We start from the raw sequence: 9,919 nt of genomic DNA, 5'->3' as shown, positions 1-9,919 counted from the left end.
GCGCGATGCTGCAACATGACAGATTCTATGTCACTTCCTGAATCGAGGCACCGAATATGATATCGATACCGTTAATGGGTGATCCGACTGCAATGTTGATCAGTGATTCGGTCACCGTTCATTATAATCGCATTACAGCGCCACTCTGCCCAGGAAACCGAGTCGACGCATGCTAATGACATGTTTGTGACGTCACTGGGTCACGGCTTTGTGTGCTGCAGGCTCCCGAACAAGAGTCCCTTAAAAAGAGTGGGAAACAGCCCATAGTTTTCGATTTAAAGCTTTCGTGACTGCAGGGATTCATCTTCTTGGTTCTTTCGGTCTGTCGGGGAGACAGACCAGATAGCTGTCGGGGAGACAGACCAGCTGTCTCCCCGACAGCCATCTCCCCGACAGACCTGGTCTTCACCTGAGGACGGCTGCTTGCGTTGTGGCCGAAACGTCGTGAGAATTATTTTATTATGCTTTATTTTTATTATTTTATTACTTCCCTTCTACGTGACTTTACCGAAAGAACCAAGAAGATGAAGCCCATAGTTTATCATATCGTTATAAATAATGTGAACCATTTTGGAGAGGTAATCAAAGTGGATGATGTCGTAAAATGCAATGTTGTTTATGTTATACGTTTATTATCCTCGTGCAAAAATCCTGCGGGGAATCGGGAATGTGATACAACGTTACCTATGCAATGTTTAGAATTGCGTTAGAAGTTCGGTATGTGGGCCTCTGGGTGTTAAAATACATTACATACAGAGCACAATTGATTTTCCGAAATGCGCCCCATGTTATCATATCTTGTAAACAAAGGAGAATTGAGCCTGGATTGTGTTTGCATGGGTGAACAGTAATAGGAGTTATGGGTATTGAGCCTGGATTGTGTTTGCATGGGTGAACAGTAATAGTAGTAGAGGGCAATACAAACATATCCATTGTTCTGAACTTCCTGCACCTTCACCAGCCCGCACTGATCAGTATGGTCAGATACCCCTCACGACCAACATGGCGTGGGGAGGCCCTCATCCAGCAGTGGACTGACAACGAGCGAGACATGGCCGTAAACTTGAAACGGCTTAGCATGAGACATGGTTGCACCAATCAACACGTGCACATCTCAAGGCTTGAATGTTCAGAGCGCCATCTAGCAGTGACGATTAAGCATACCATGTGCAAACTACTTCAACATTCTTTACGTTGGACACAACTCTGTAAATTGGCCACAATTTTGTAAAACGGCCGCCCGAGCAGGATGATGACTATTCTAACCGAGAATATTTTGTTTTACAAGGTCAGGCCCACTGAGCTATATAGATCTTTTTAACAAGCGACCTGGCCACAAATTTGGACATTTATAGCAGCCAAATACTCAAGACGCATGTTTCTAAATGTGGAGGGAAACACCAGAAGACCGGGAGAAAATCTATGCGACCATGGGGAGAGAGACACCGCAAACTCCAAATATACAGCAGGCGTCAGGGTCGGTATCGAACCAACGACCTCCTGTATACCAGACGAGGTAGTTAACATCTTGCCACCGTGAAACTATGTGGGCAATTGGCCACGAAATAGCAGCAAGAGGACGGGCGACATTGATAGCCTGGTGAGGTGACTTGTCCGCATGACTCTTGAACATTTGCAATGTCGAACATAAGATAAACAGGTATGATATTTTGTATTCAGATTTAGGGGCCCCTGGGCACATAACCAGGGAGAAGCAGGGCCAGACATTTTGAAAACGAAGTCTCCACGCTAAGCTCTGTAATTGAATGTTAATTCAGCCAATTTGCAGCCCTGGAGACACAATACCTTTTTTACACGCTTTTATTTTTAACTCACTTCGTCTATTGTATCCTCAAAAAAGAAATCTTGTGACTCAATTTCTACACATTTCCTCATGTGCTATCGACTGCAAACTTCGTATAGGTATGTCATACTGATGACAACACGATATTCTATCATAAAAAAATCCAAAACATATTTTTAAACTTTTTACACGCTTTTATTTAACTTACTGTATGTGTTGTCGTATCCAAAAATCTTGTAACTCAATTTCAACCGTATTCCCAATGTCGTATCGACTGCAAACTTCGTATAGGTATGTCATACTGATGACAATGCTATATTCTATCATTTAAAATTAAAATACATATTTTAAACGATATTTTTTACGGCTCTAATTTTCCATGCTCAACTCATGTTGGCTGTAAATCACCACGGTCCCTTACGTCACGGCAAGCCTCGGGGAGCCACGCCGAGGGGCGGGGGATGTGGAAGGCGGGGAGGGGCGATGGGGGAAGGGGGCAGGGGGAGGGGCAGCTCGGACAGTACATTTCATTAAAGCGTGTTTTTTAAAGTATTTTTAAATATTTAATTTACCCTGTGATGGATCCGTTTCCACTCCGTTGTAGAGAGGGCCGTGCTCATTAAACGTATCAAGTTCAGAATATCAGCCTGACTTTCGACTGTGTTTATGAGCTAGCGTTCACAGTCTGGATAGATCCACTTCAGCTCACGTGGATCGAGGCCAGACAATCGACCATTTCAATGTAAGTCATCCAAAACTCTTGAGAGTGGACCTCTCTCATGCCGCAAAACATTCAGGTAAGCCATTAACAAGTCCAGACGTTTCTTCCATGATTAGTTCTGCAATGTGGTATTGTGAATTGCATTACACGTGTTCCAGTGAAGCTCATGAATGGCACAAATTGTGTCATTCAGCTTTTAAATACAGTAATCCCTCGCCAACCAGTAGGCAAGTCCGTGATTGATAAACTACAGGGCCTATGGGAAATAGGTGGTTAGGGGACCTACGGTCGCGGTCAGACTCGTAATAGCTGAATTAACTTGGCTGTTTATTAACTAAACACCGAATAAAATACAGTACACTACTCAATACCATTATGAATAATAAATAAACACTACAATAACTTAATATACGTTTAATATTAACTATGACACGGAAGGTGTCTATGTAACACATTCCATCTGTCTTCTTGGTTCTTTCGGTAAAGCCACGTAGAAGGGAAGTAATACAATAATAAAAATAAAACATAATAAAACAATTCTTACGACGTTTCGGCCACAACGCAAGCAGCCGTCAGCAGCCGACAGACCTGGTTTTCACCTGAGGACGGCTGCTTGCGTTCTGGCCGAAACGTCGTGAGAATTGTTTTATTATGCTTTATTTTTATTATTTTATTACTTCCCTTCTACGTGACTTTACCGAAAGAACCAAGAAGATGAATCCCTGCAGTCACGAAAGCTTTAAATCGAAAGTGCACATCTGCTGCGACAATATCTCTTGAGGTTATAGAAATAATTCACCTGAGCGTTGGGTTGCAATGTCAAATTTTTTTGTCAGTTTTCAGTTCTACTGCTGGCTTCCAACGGTTCACGGCTATTTGTTTCTTTCATACACTTGTCGCATACGAAACATGCACATTTTGTCATGCAGTACACTCGTGAGTATATTTGACCAGCCTGGCCAATTAATTTTTATGAATGAATTCTCATCTGTAGTTTCCGTGACACTATCTTTGGAGCAACAGTCGGATTGTCTCCTGCAAGCTTGACAATTTGCTGAAATTGTCTCACTACTGCAGCTTTCACAAAGTGTTATCCACGGATGGTTATCTTAGGGGCTGGTCAATTCCTTCTCTTGTTTTGCTTGAGCTTCATGTTGAGGACTTGTGGGACCAGATTAGTGTGATTGTGCATAGGAACTGCAGAGTATCACTATTGCCGCTTCCCTGAAACAACATTGAAAGTATCAACGAACTCATGAACGTGTTATTGGTATATAATGACAAATTAAAGATAAAGAAAGTGTAATTCTACCATATATCTAAACAGAAATGTATTCTGTCTTTACTCACTCTCCTGGGCACCGCCAAATTGATGATGTTCTGCAAGAAAACGGCAAAAATTATAGCATTCGACATTTTGGAAGAAACTCAATCTTAACATGTAATGTTCTAAAATGCTTGTTACTATTCAGTTATATCAAGACTAAGCATATGTAGTGTCTTCAAAAATTACTCACACCGACACGTTGTAACAAGTCACCTGCTTACACTTTATTCACCTGTTCTTGCGCCAGTTGTAGGCACTCCGAAAATTATCTGTACAGTCACATATACTTGACTTCTCCCCGCTCTTATCTATTCTACACCTCACTTATCCTGCACTCAGCAACTCTGCTCTCAGCGACTCCGCATACAGCAGCTCCACACTCAGCGACTGCACACAGCAGCTACGCACTCAGCAATTCTGCATATAGCAGCTCCACACTCAGCGACTCTGTATCTCCACCGCTGCCCTCACCTACGCTCTTATATACCCGCTCACCCATCTGTCCCGGGCGGGGGGTTCAGCAAACACCGGCTGGAGTGGCAGCGGCGAGATGTCTTCACTCTTGGTTCCCAAGTGTAGTGATATTAAATGAATCACTATGGCACATAGCACCAAGTGTCATAGAAATGGGCGCTGAGGCTAACATACCGTGCAGCACCATACAGTGGGTCACAAATGGCATGATACTGGGTGCTAGCAGAAGAGAACCAGATGAGTCATCTTGACAGAGTAGGAGATAGCAGCCTCCGCCAGCGCCACAGGTAATTTCCACAGAGTCAGTCACTGGGGGAGTGTGGTGGGGGCGGCTGGCGGTAGGGGGGGCATGTGAGGATGAGTCACCCTGGCACCTGGTTAAGCACCTGATGGGCCGGGGTGAGGAATGTGGGCCAAAGGTGAGCGAGGGGACACGGGAAGAGTAGCTGAGAAAGGTCTGGAGAGTTCCTGAGGGGGGCGTGGTTAAGGGCGGAGCCAGAAAGGGAACAGGTGTAAGGTGGCCTGGAACCTTACGGAATATTCCAGAGGTAGGCATGGCCAGGGGTGGAGCCAGGCCGCGCCGAGAGGGATAAAATGGAAGCTCCATTCAAATATTGGGGCTGTCTGAAGGTGAAGTGGAACTCAAGTGCTCTGTCTTCGACATCGTGGGTCAGGCAGAACGTTGGCCGCTCTGACCCGATTATAGTTATCCAGTATGCGAGAGAGATAGGTGTATTGTAGTCTCGAGCGTAACGAGAGTGAGAGATAGGTGTATTTAGTCCCGTGTGTAACGGTGTTGCATGAGTGTAGAATAAACTTTGTTGCCTCCTAAATAGTGTCTCTGAAATGACTCACTACACAAGCATTGGCACAGAAGCATCTTTCTTTTACACAATATCTATTCAGCAGAGGTGTGGACTCGAGTCATGTGACTTGGACTCGAGTCAGACTCGAGTCATGAATTTGATGACTTGCGACTCGACTTGGACTTGCATAACAATGACTTTGTCCCACCTATGAGATGTGGACTCGAGTCATGTGACTTGGACTCGAGTCAGACTCGAGTCATGAATTTGATGACTTGCGACTCGACTTGGACTTGCATAACAATGACTTTGTCCCACCTCTGCTATTCAGTATAGCCCAGGGATTGGCAACCCGTAGCTCCCGAGCCAAATGCGGATCTTTAAGGACTGTTTTGTGACGTTATTTATTAAGGAACGCCTCGTATTCATATGCATTGCGGCTCTTGAAATAGAGTGTTTTTACCGTATTGGAAAAAAAGGCTTGTTATTTTGTTTGCCAACCCTTGCTTTACCCTGTAGAGAATGAATGTTTAATCCGAGTTTTATTCCATCATGCATATCTTAGCTGAACTTAAAAAAACATATTTGAAATGTTGGGGTATGAATCAGAAGACAATTATTTGCTTAATATATATACATATGTAATAAGTGACTCCGACACAGTAAGCACTTTAAGTCGTTTATTAATAAATCTTCGGTACAGCTTGGTTGTCTTTTGTCTCTCTCTCTCTCACTAAGGAATGATCGCCGCCCAGGCGGCTTCACTGCCCCGCGCCACATGGCGCTCAGCCGCTCTCTAACACGCCGCTGGCTGATGGCGCGCTAGGGAGTGGTTGAGCGGCTGGAGGTCGAGCCGCCACGTGGCCGATGGAGATGGCGGGGCAGCAGCAATGGAGAGCTCCTCTTGATTCTTCACACCGACCCCGCACCTTGCTCCGGCCCTCGCTTGTATGCGCTTCCCTGCGACTAAACCCCGCCTCTGGCCACGCCCCTCATGGAACCTTCCGAAACGTTCCAGAGGCTTCCCGGGTCACTCCACTCTTTCACCATAACTGCGTAGCAAACAACGTCCTACATAATACAGATGGCGCTCTCATTACACATATTACAAACCTTTGAAAAGCTATAACAAATAATCTATTATAGTCATTATATGGCTCTATATTATAGCTATACAATGAAACTTATTTGGAGGTTATTATGACTATAGTTATTGCAATTTCTGCTATTTGAGTAAAACAATTATACAATGAAGCGACCTAGCTTTAAAGATGGACTCCAAAATTTCATTTTGCTGGGAATTTGGAATGTCATGACATGTTTCCAGACAGTTAAGACATCAGGTTAACTGAAAACCATAGTGTAGTCGGATCCAAAATTTTGAGCCCTGGCTCATGGCCTACAGCATTATAATGATGATGCATTATAATTTTAAACAGGTGTACTGTCCCTGAGGCTAGTGAGATGTTTAAATATGTATTATTACACATCTCATTGGAGGTGACTTCCAGCTGTTTTTTGGTTTTTAATTAATTTTACACATGGGCTGAAAATTGGATAAATGTGTGCCAGCTATTTTTCAATGTGCTAAATAGAATGAGAAAATAATGTACTATATCAAAATGCACGATACCATAATTTTTATTTTTACCTGTATAAGCATCTGAATATGAGTACGAAACATTTGGAAAATTAAGATGACGTGTAATGTAATATTACTGCCCTCTACAGACACTCTTATCAGAACACTTTGCTAGGAATGCTTTTGGATAAAGAAGATATAGGTCAGAAGTCGGCAACCAACATACAAAGAAGAGCCATTTTTTTAGAATTCGGTAAAAAATATTTAAAAAGTTGCAATGCATGTGAATAACGTCACAAAGCAGTCCTCAAAGAGCCCCATGCGGCTCTGGAGCCGCAGGTTGCTGACCTCTGATATCGGTAATCATTACTGACATTTCGATTTAAAGCTTTCGTGACTGCATGGATTCATATTAGGATGCTGCCTTTCCGACAGCCCTGTTCTTCACCTGAGGACGGCTACTTACGTTGTAGCCGAAACGTCGTGATAATTGTATCTTATTATATTTCATTTTTATTATTTCCCTTATACGTGACTTTTACCGAAAGAACCAAGAATATTACTGACATTGATGAGCCATTGCAGTCCTCTATGGGGGGGGGGGGGGTTCACGGATAGACTTGCACATGTTTTCATAATAGCCAATCAGGGTGTGTAAATTACAAACGAGCCACATAAACGTTCCACGCAGGCATTATATTGTCTGGAATATATTATATTACTTGTACACATTTCTTACTGCAACCTCAAACATCATGGTCAATTTTTATCGTCGCAACTGCTGCGTGAAGGTTTCCAAAAGATGTCCTCTCAGATGAGTTGCATTCTTTGGCTGCCATTCCATCCTTTTTCTTGACATGGGCCATCATCCCTTCTATAGAAATGTGTCCTGCTATTTGAAATAAACTTAACTTATTCCCAATCATATTTAAATTACGCGATCACTGCCATGTCACGAGACAATCCCTCGCCGACCGTGGAGGTTATGTTCCTGAAAGCCTCTGTGGTTGGCAAAATTGTGGTTGGCAATACTAAGGTCTTATGGGAAATAGGGGTTGAGGGCAACCGCGACTGCGTTCACACTCGTTAAAGCCTAAGTTGCCTATTCTTTGGTTCTTTCGGTAAAGTCACGTAGATAGAAAAATAAAAATAAAGTGAATACAAATAATAAAATAAATAACACTAATGTAGACTAGCCTGGTTCTTAATCGGAATGAGTGTACTGGCAATCTCTAATGTGGACTGTAGTCTGGTTATTAAGTTTGGTGAGTGTACTGGCAGTCTATAATGTAGACTATAGCAATGGTTATTAAGCTGGTGAGCATATTGGCAATCTATGTCGACTGTAGAAATGGTTATTAAACTGAATGAGCGTACTGGCAGTCTAACACATTCCTGCGGAGGGAGCTGGTCGTAACGTTGGGTTGCTCGGTCAATGGCCAGGGTCAACAGCGGCGTGGTGTATTCCGCAAATATACCCGACTGTGAGGGCAGGCACAAGCCGGCGTGAGTAGGTTACACGGTCCTTCGGAGTGCGCAGGTAGGAACTTGGTTGGAAAGCGGCGTTCGGGGGGGGAGGGGACAGTTGGATGAGTGGGCATGTTTACCCTTCCCCACCCCACCCTCCCCGACATCGTCAACCAATCGCGGCGTTGCTCGGTGTTTGGTGGGGAGGGGATTGCATGAGTGGGCGTGTTTACACCCCACCTCTACCAATGGCGGCCCCGCTCGGCGTTTGAGGGGGGGAAGTTGGATAATTGGGCGTGTTTACCTTCCCCCCCCCACCCTCCCCGACATCCTCAATCCATCGGGGCCCTGCTCGGCGGTCGGTGGGGGGGGTGCATGGGTGGGGTGCATTCCGATGCACGACAGACAAATAATCCCTGGTGGGCAGTGTGGAACCTGTTGTTCCTACCTGTAAAACGTTGAGTTTTATAAGGGCACCACGGGGTGACCAGCCCCTCCTCACCCAGCCCCACCCCTCCCACCCCCCACCCAGCCCCACCCTCCTCACCCAGCCCCTCCCCACCCTCTCCTCCCCACGCAGCCCCACCCTCCCCACCACTGGCCCCTCCCCACCCTACCCTCCCAACCAAGCCCCTCCCTCCCCACCCTCCCCTCTCCACCCAGCCCCACCCACCCCTCCCATATTTGGAATGCACGGACAGAATGATCTCCCGTTGGCTGGTGTAACCAGAAGGTTACTACCAGTATAAAGAATACCTGATGGATACAGAAACCTGCTGTGGCCGCGCCAGTGAACTCTTGAGTCTCACCACCTCGTAACAGAAGGAAGAGGGGCTTTGTCAACCCTCTTGGTTGCATGCTTAGGGGCCATGATTAAAGGAAAAATTAAAGCAAATAAACGGAAGACTTGATTTGAAGCTTTGTAACTGCAGGAATTACTCTTGGTTTGTTCGGTAAAATCACGTAGAAAGAAAAGAAATGTAATAGAATTCGACGTTTCGATTGCAACACAAGCAGTCGTCATCAGGTATAACTAAATTTGAGAGAGAGACAAAACACAGACACGGAGACACAGATAGACACAGAGACCCACTACCTCGGTGTCGTGGCCTTGGAGAGAGTGAGGGGGTTAGAGAGAGAGCTGGGTCTCCTGGAGCAGAGAAATTAGCATATCAATGAGAGAGTTGTGTGGAAATCCACCCGGCGGCAGCAGGGGGAGAGAAAGACCCAGCATTGCATTACATTTCCAAAATTCTTTTTTTTTTATAACTGCCTATTTCTCTCTCAAATTTACCAGGCTTTCATAGGTCCATTCGCTATTTCTCTCCCCCTGCCGCCGCGGGGTGGATTTCCACACAGCTCTCATTGACATGGTAATTTCTCTGCTCCAGCAGACCCACCTCTCTCTCTCTCCCCCCCTCTCTTTTTAAGGCTACGACAGAGGCATTGGGTCTCTGTGTCTATGTTGTGTGTCTCTCTGTGTCTCTCTGCCTGTGTGTCTCTGTGTCTTGTCTCTCTCAAATTTAGTTCTACATGATGACTGGTTGTGTTGCAATCGAAACAGCGTATTCTATTTAATTTATTTTCTTTCTACGTGACTTTACCGAAATAACCAAAGAGAAACAATGGAAGGTTAAACGCAGAATTATGCGTAGCAATAGGCAACGTCCACACACTACAACAGTCACTATGCGGAAGGGAGTGGTGGTGGGATGAGATGATGCATGGAGGGGACACA

At 44.9% G+C, this 9,919-nt stretch overlaps 1 long non-coding RNA gene across 1 annotated transcript; it reads left to right on the top strand.

Annotated features, from left to right (window-relative positions):
• Positions 1 to 2,314: 2,314 nt before the first annotated feature.
• Positions 2,315 to 8,090, top strand: LOC144718911 (uncharacterized). The gene is made up of 2 exons (XR_013585495.1): positions 2,315 to 2,601; positions 5,871 to 8,090. It is a non-coding gene; the product is annotated as an uncharacterized LOC144718911 (long non-coding RNA).
• Positions 8,091 to 9,919: the final 1,829 nt, after the last annotated feature.

Source organism: Lampetra planeri, chromosome 1 (genome assembly GCF_965212315.1).
Source record: "Lampetra planeri chromosome 1, kcLamPlan1.2.h2, whole genome shotgun sequence".
NCBI classification, from domain to species: Eukaryota; Metazoa; Chordata; class Hyperoartia; order Petromyzontiformes; family Petromyzontidae; genus Lampetra; species Lampetra planeri.
Note: the sequence above shows the minus strand (reverse complement) of the source record. Positions and strands in the feature narration are given on the sequence as shown.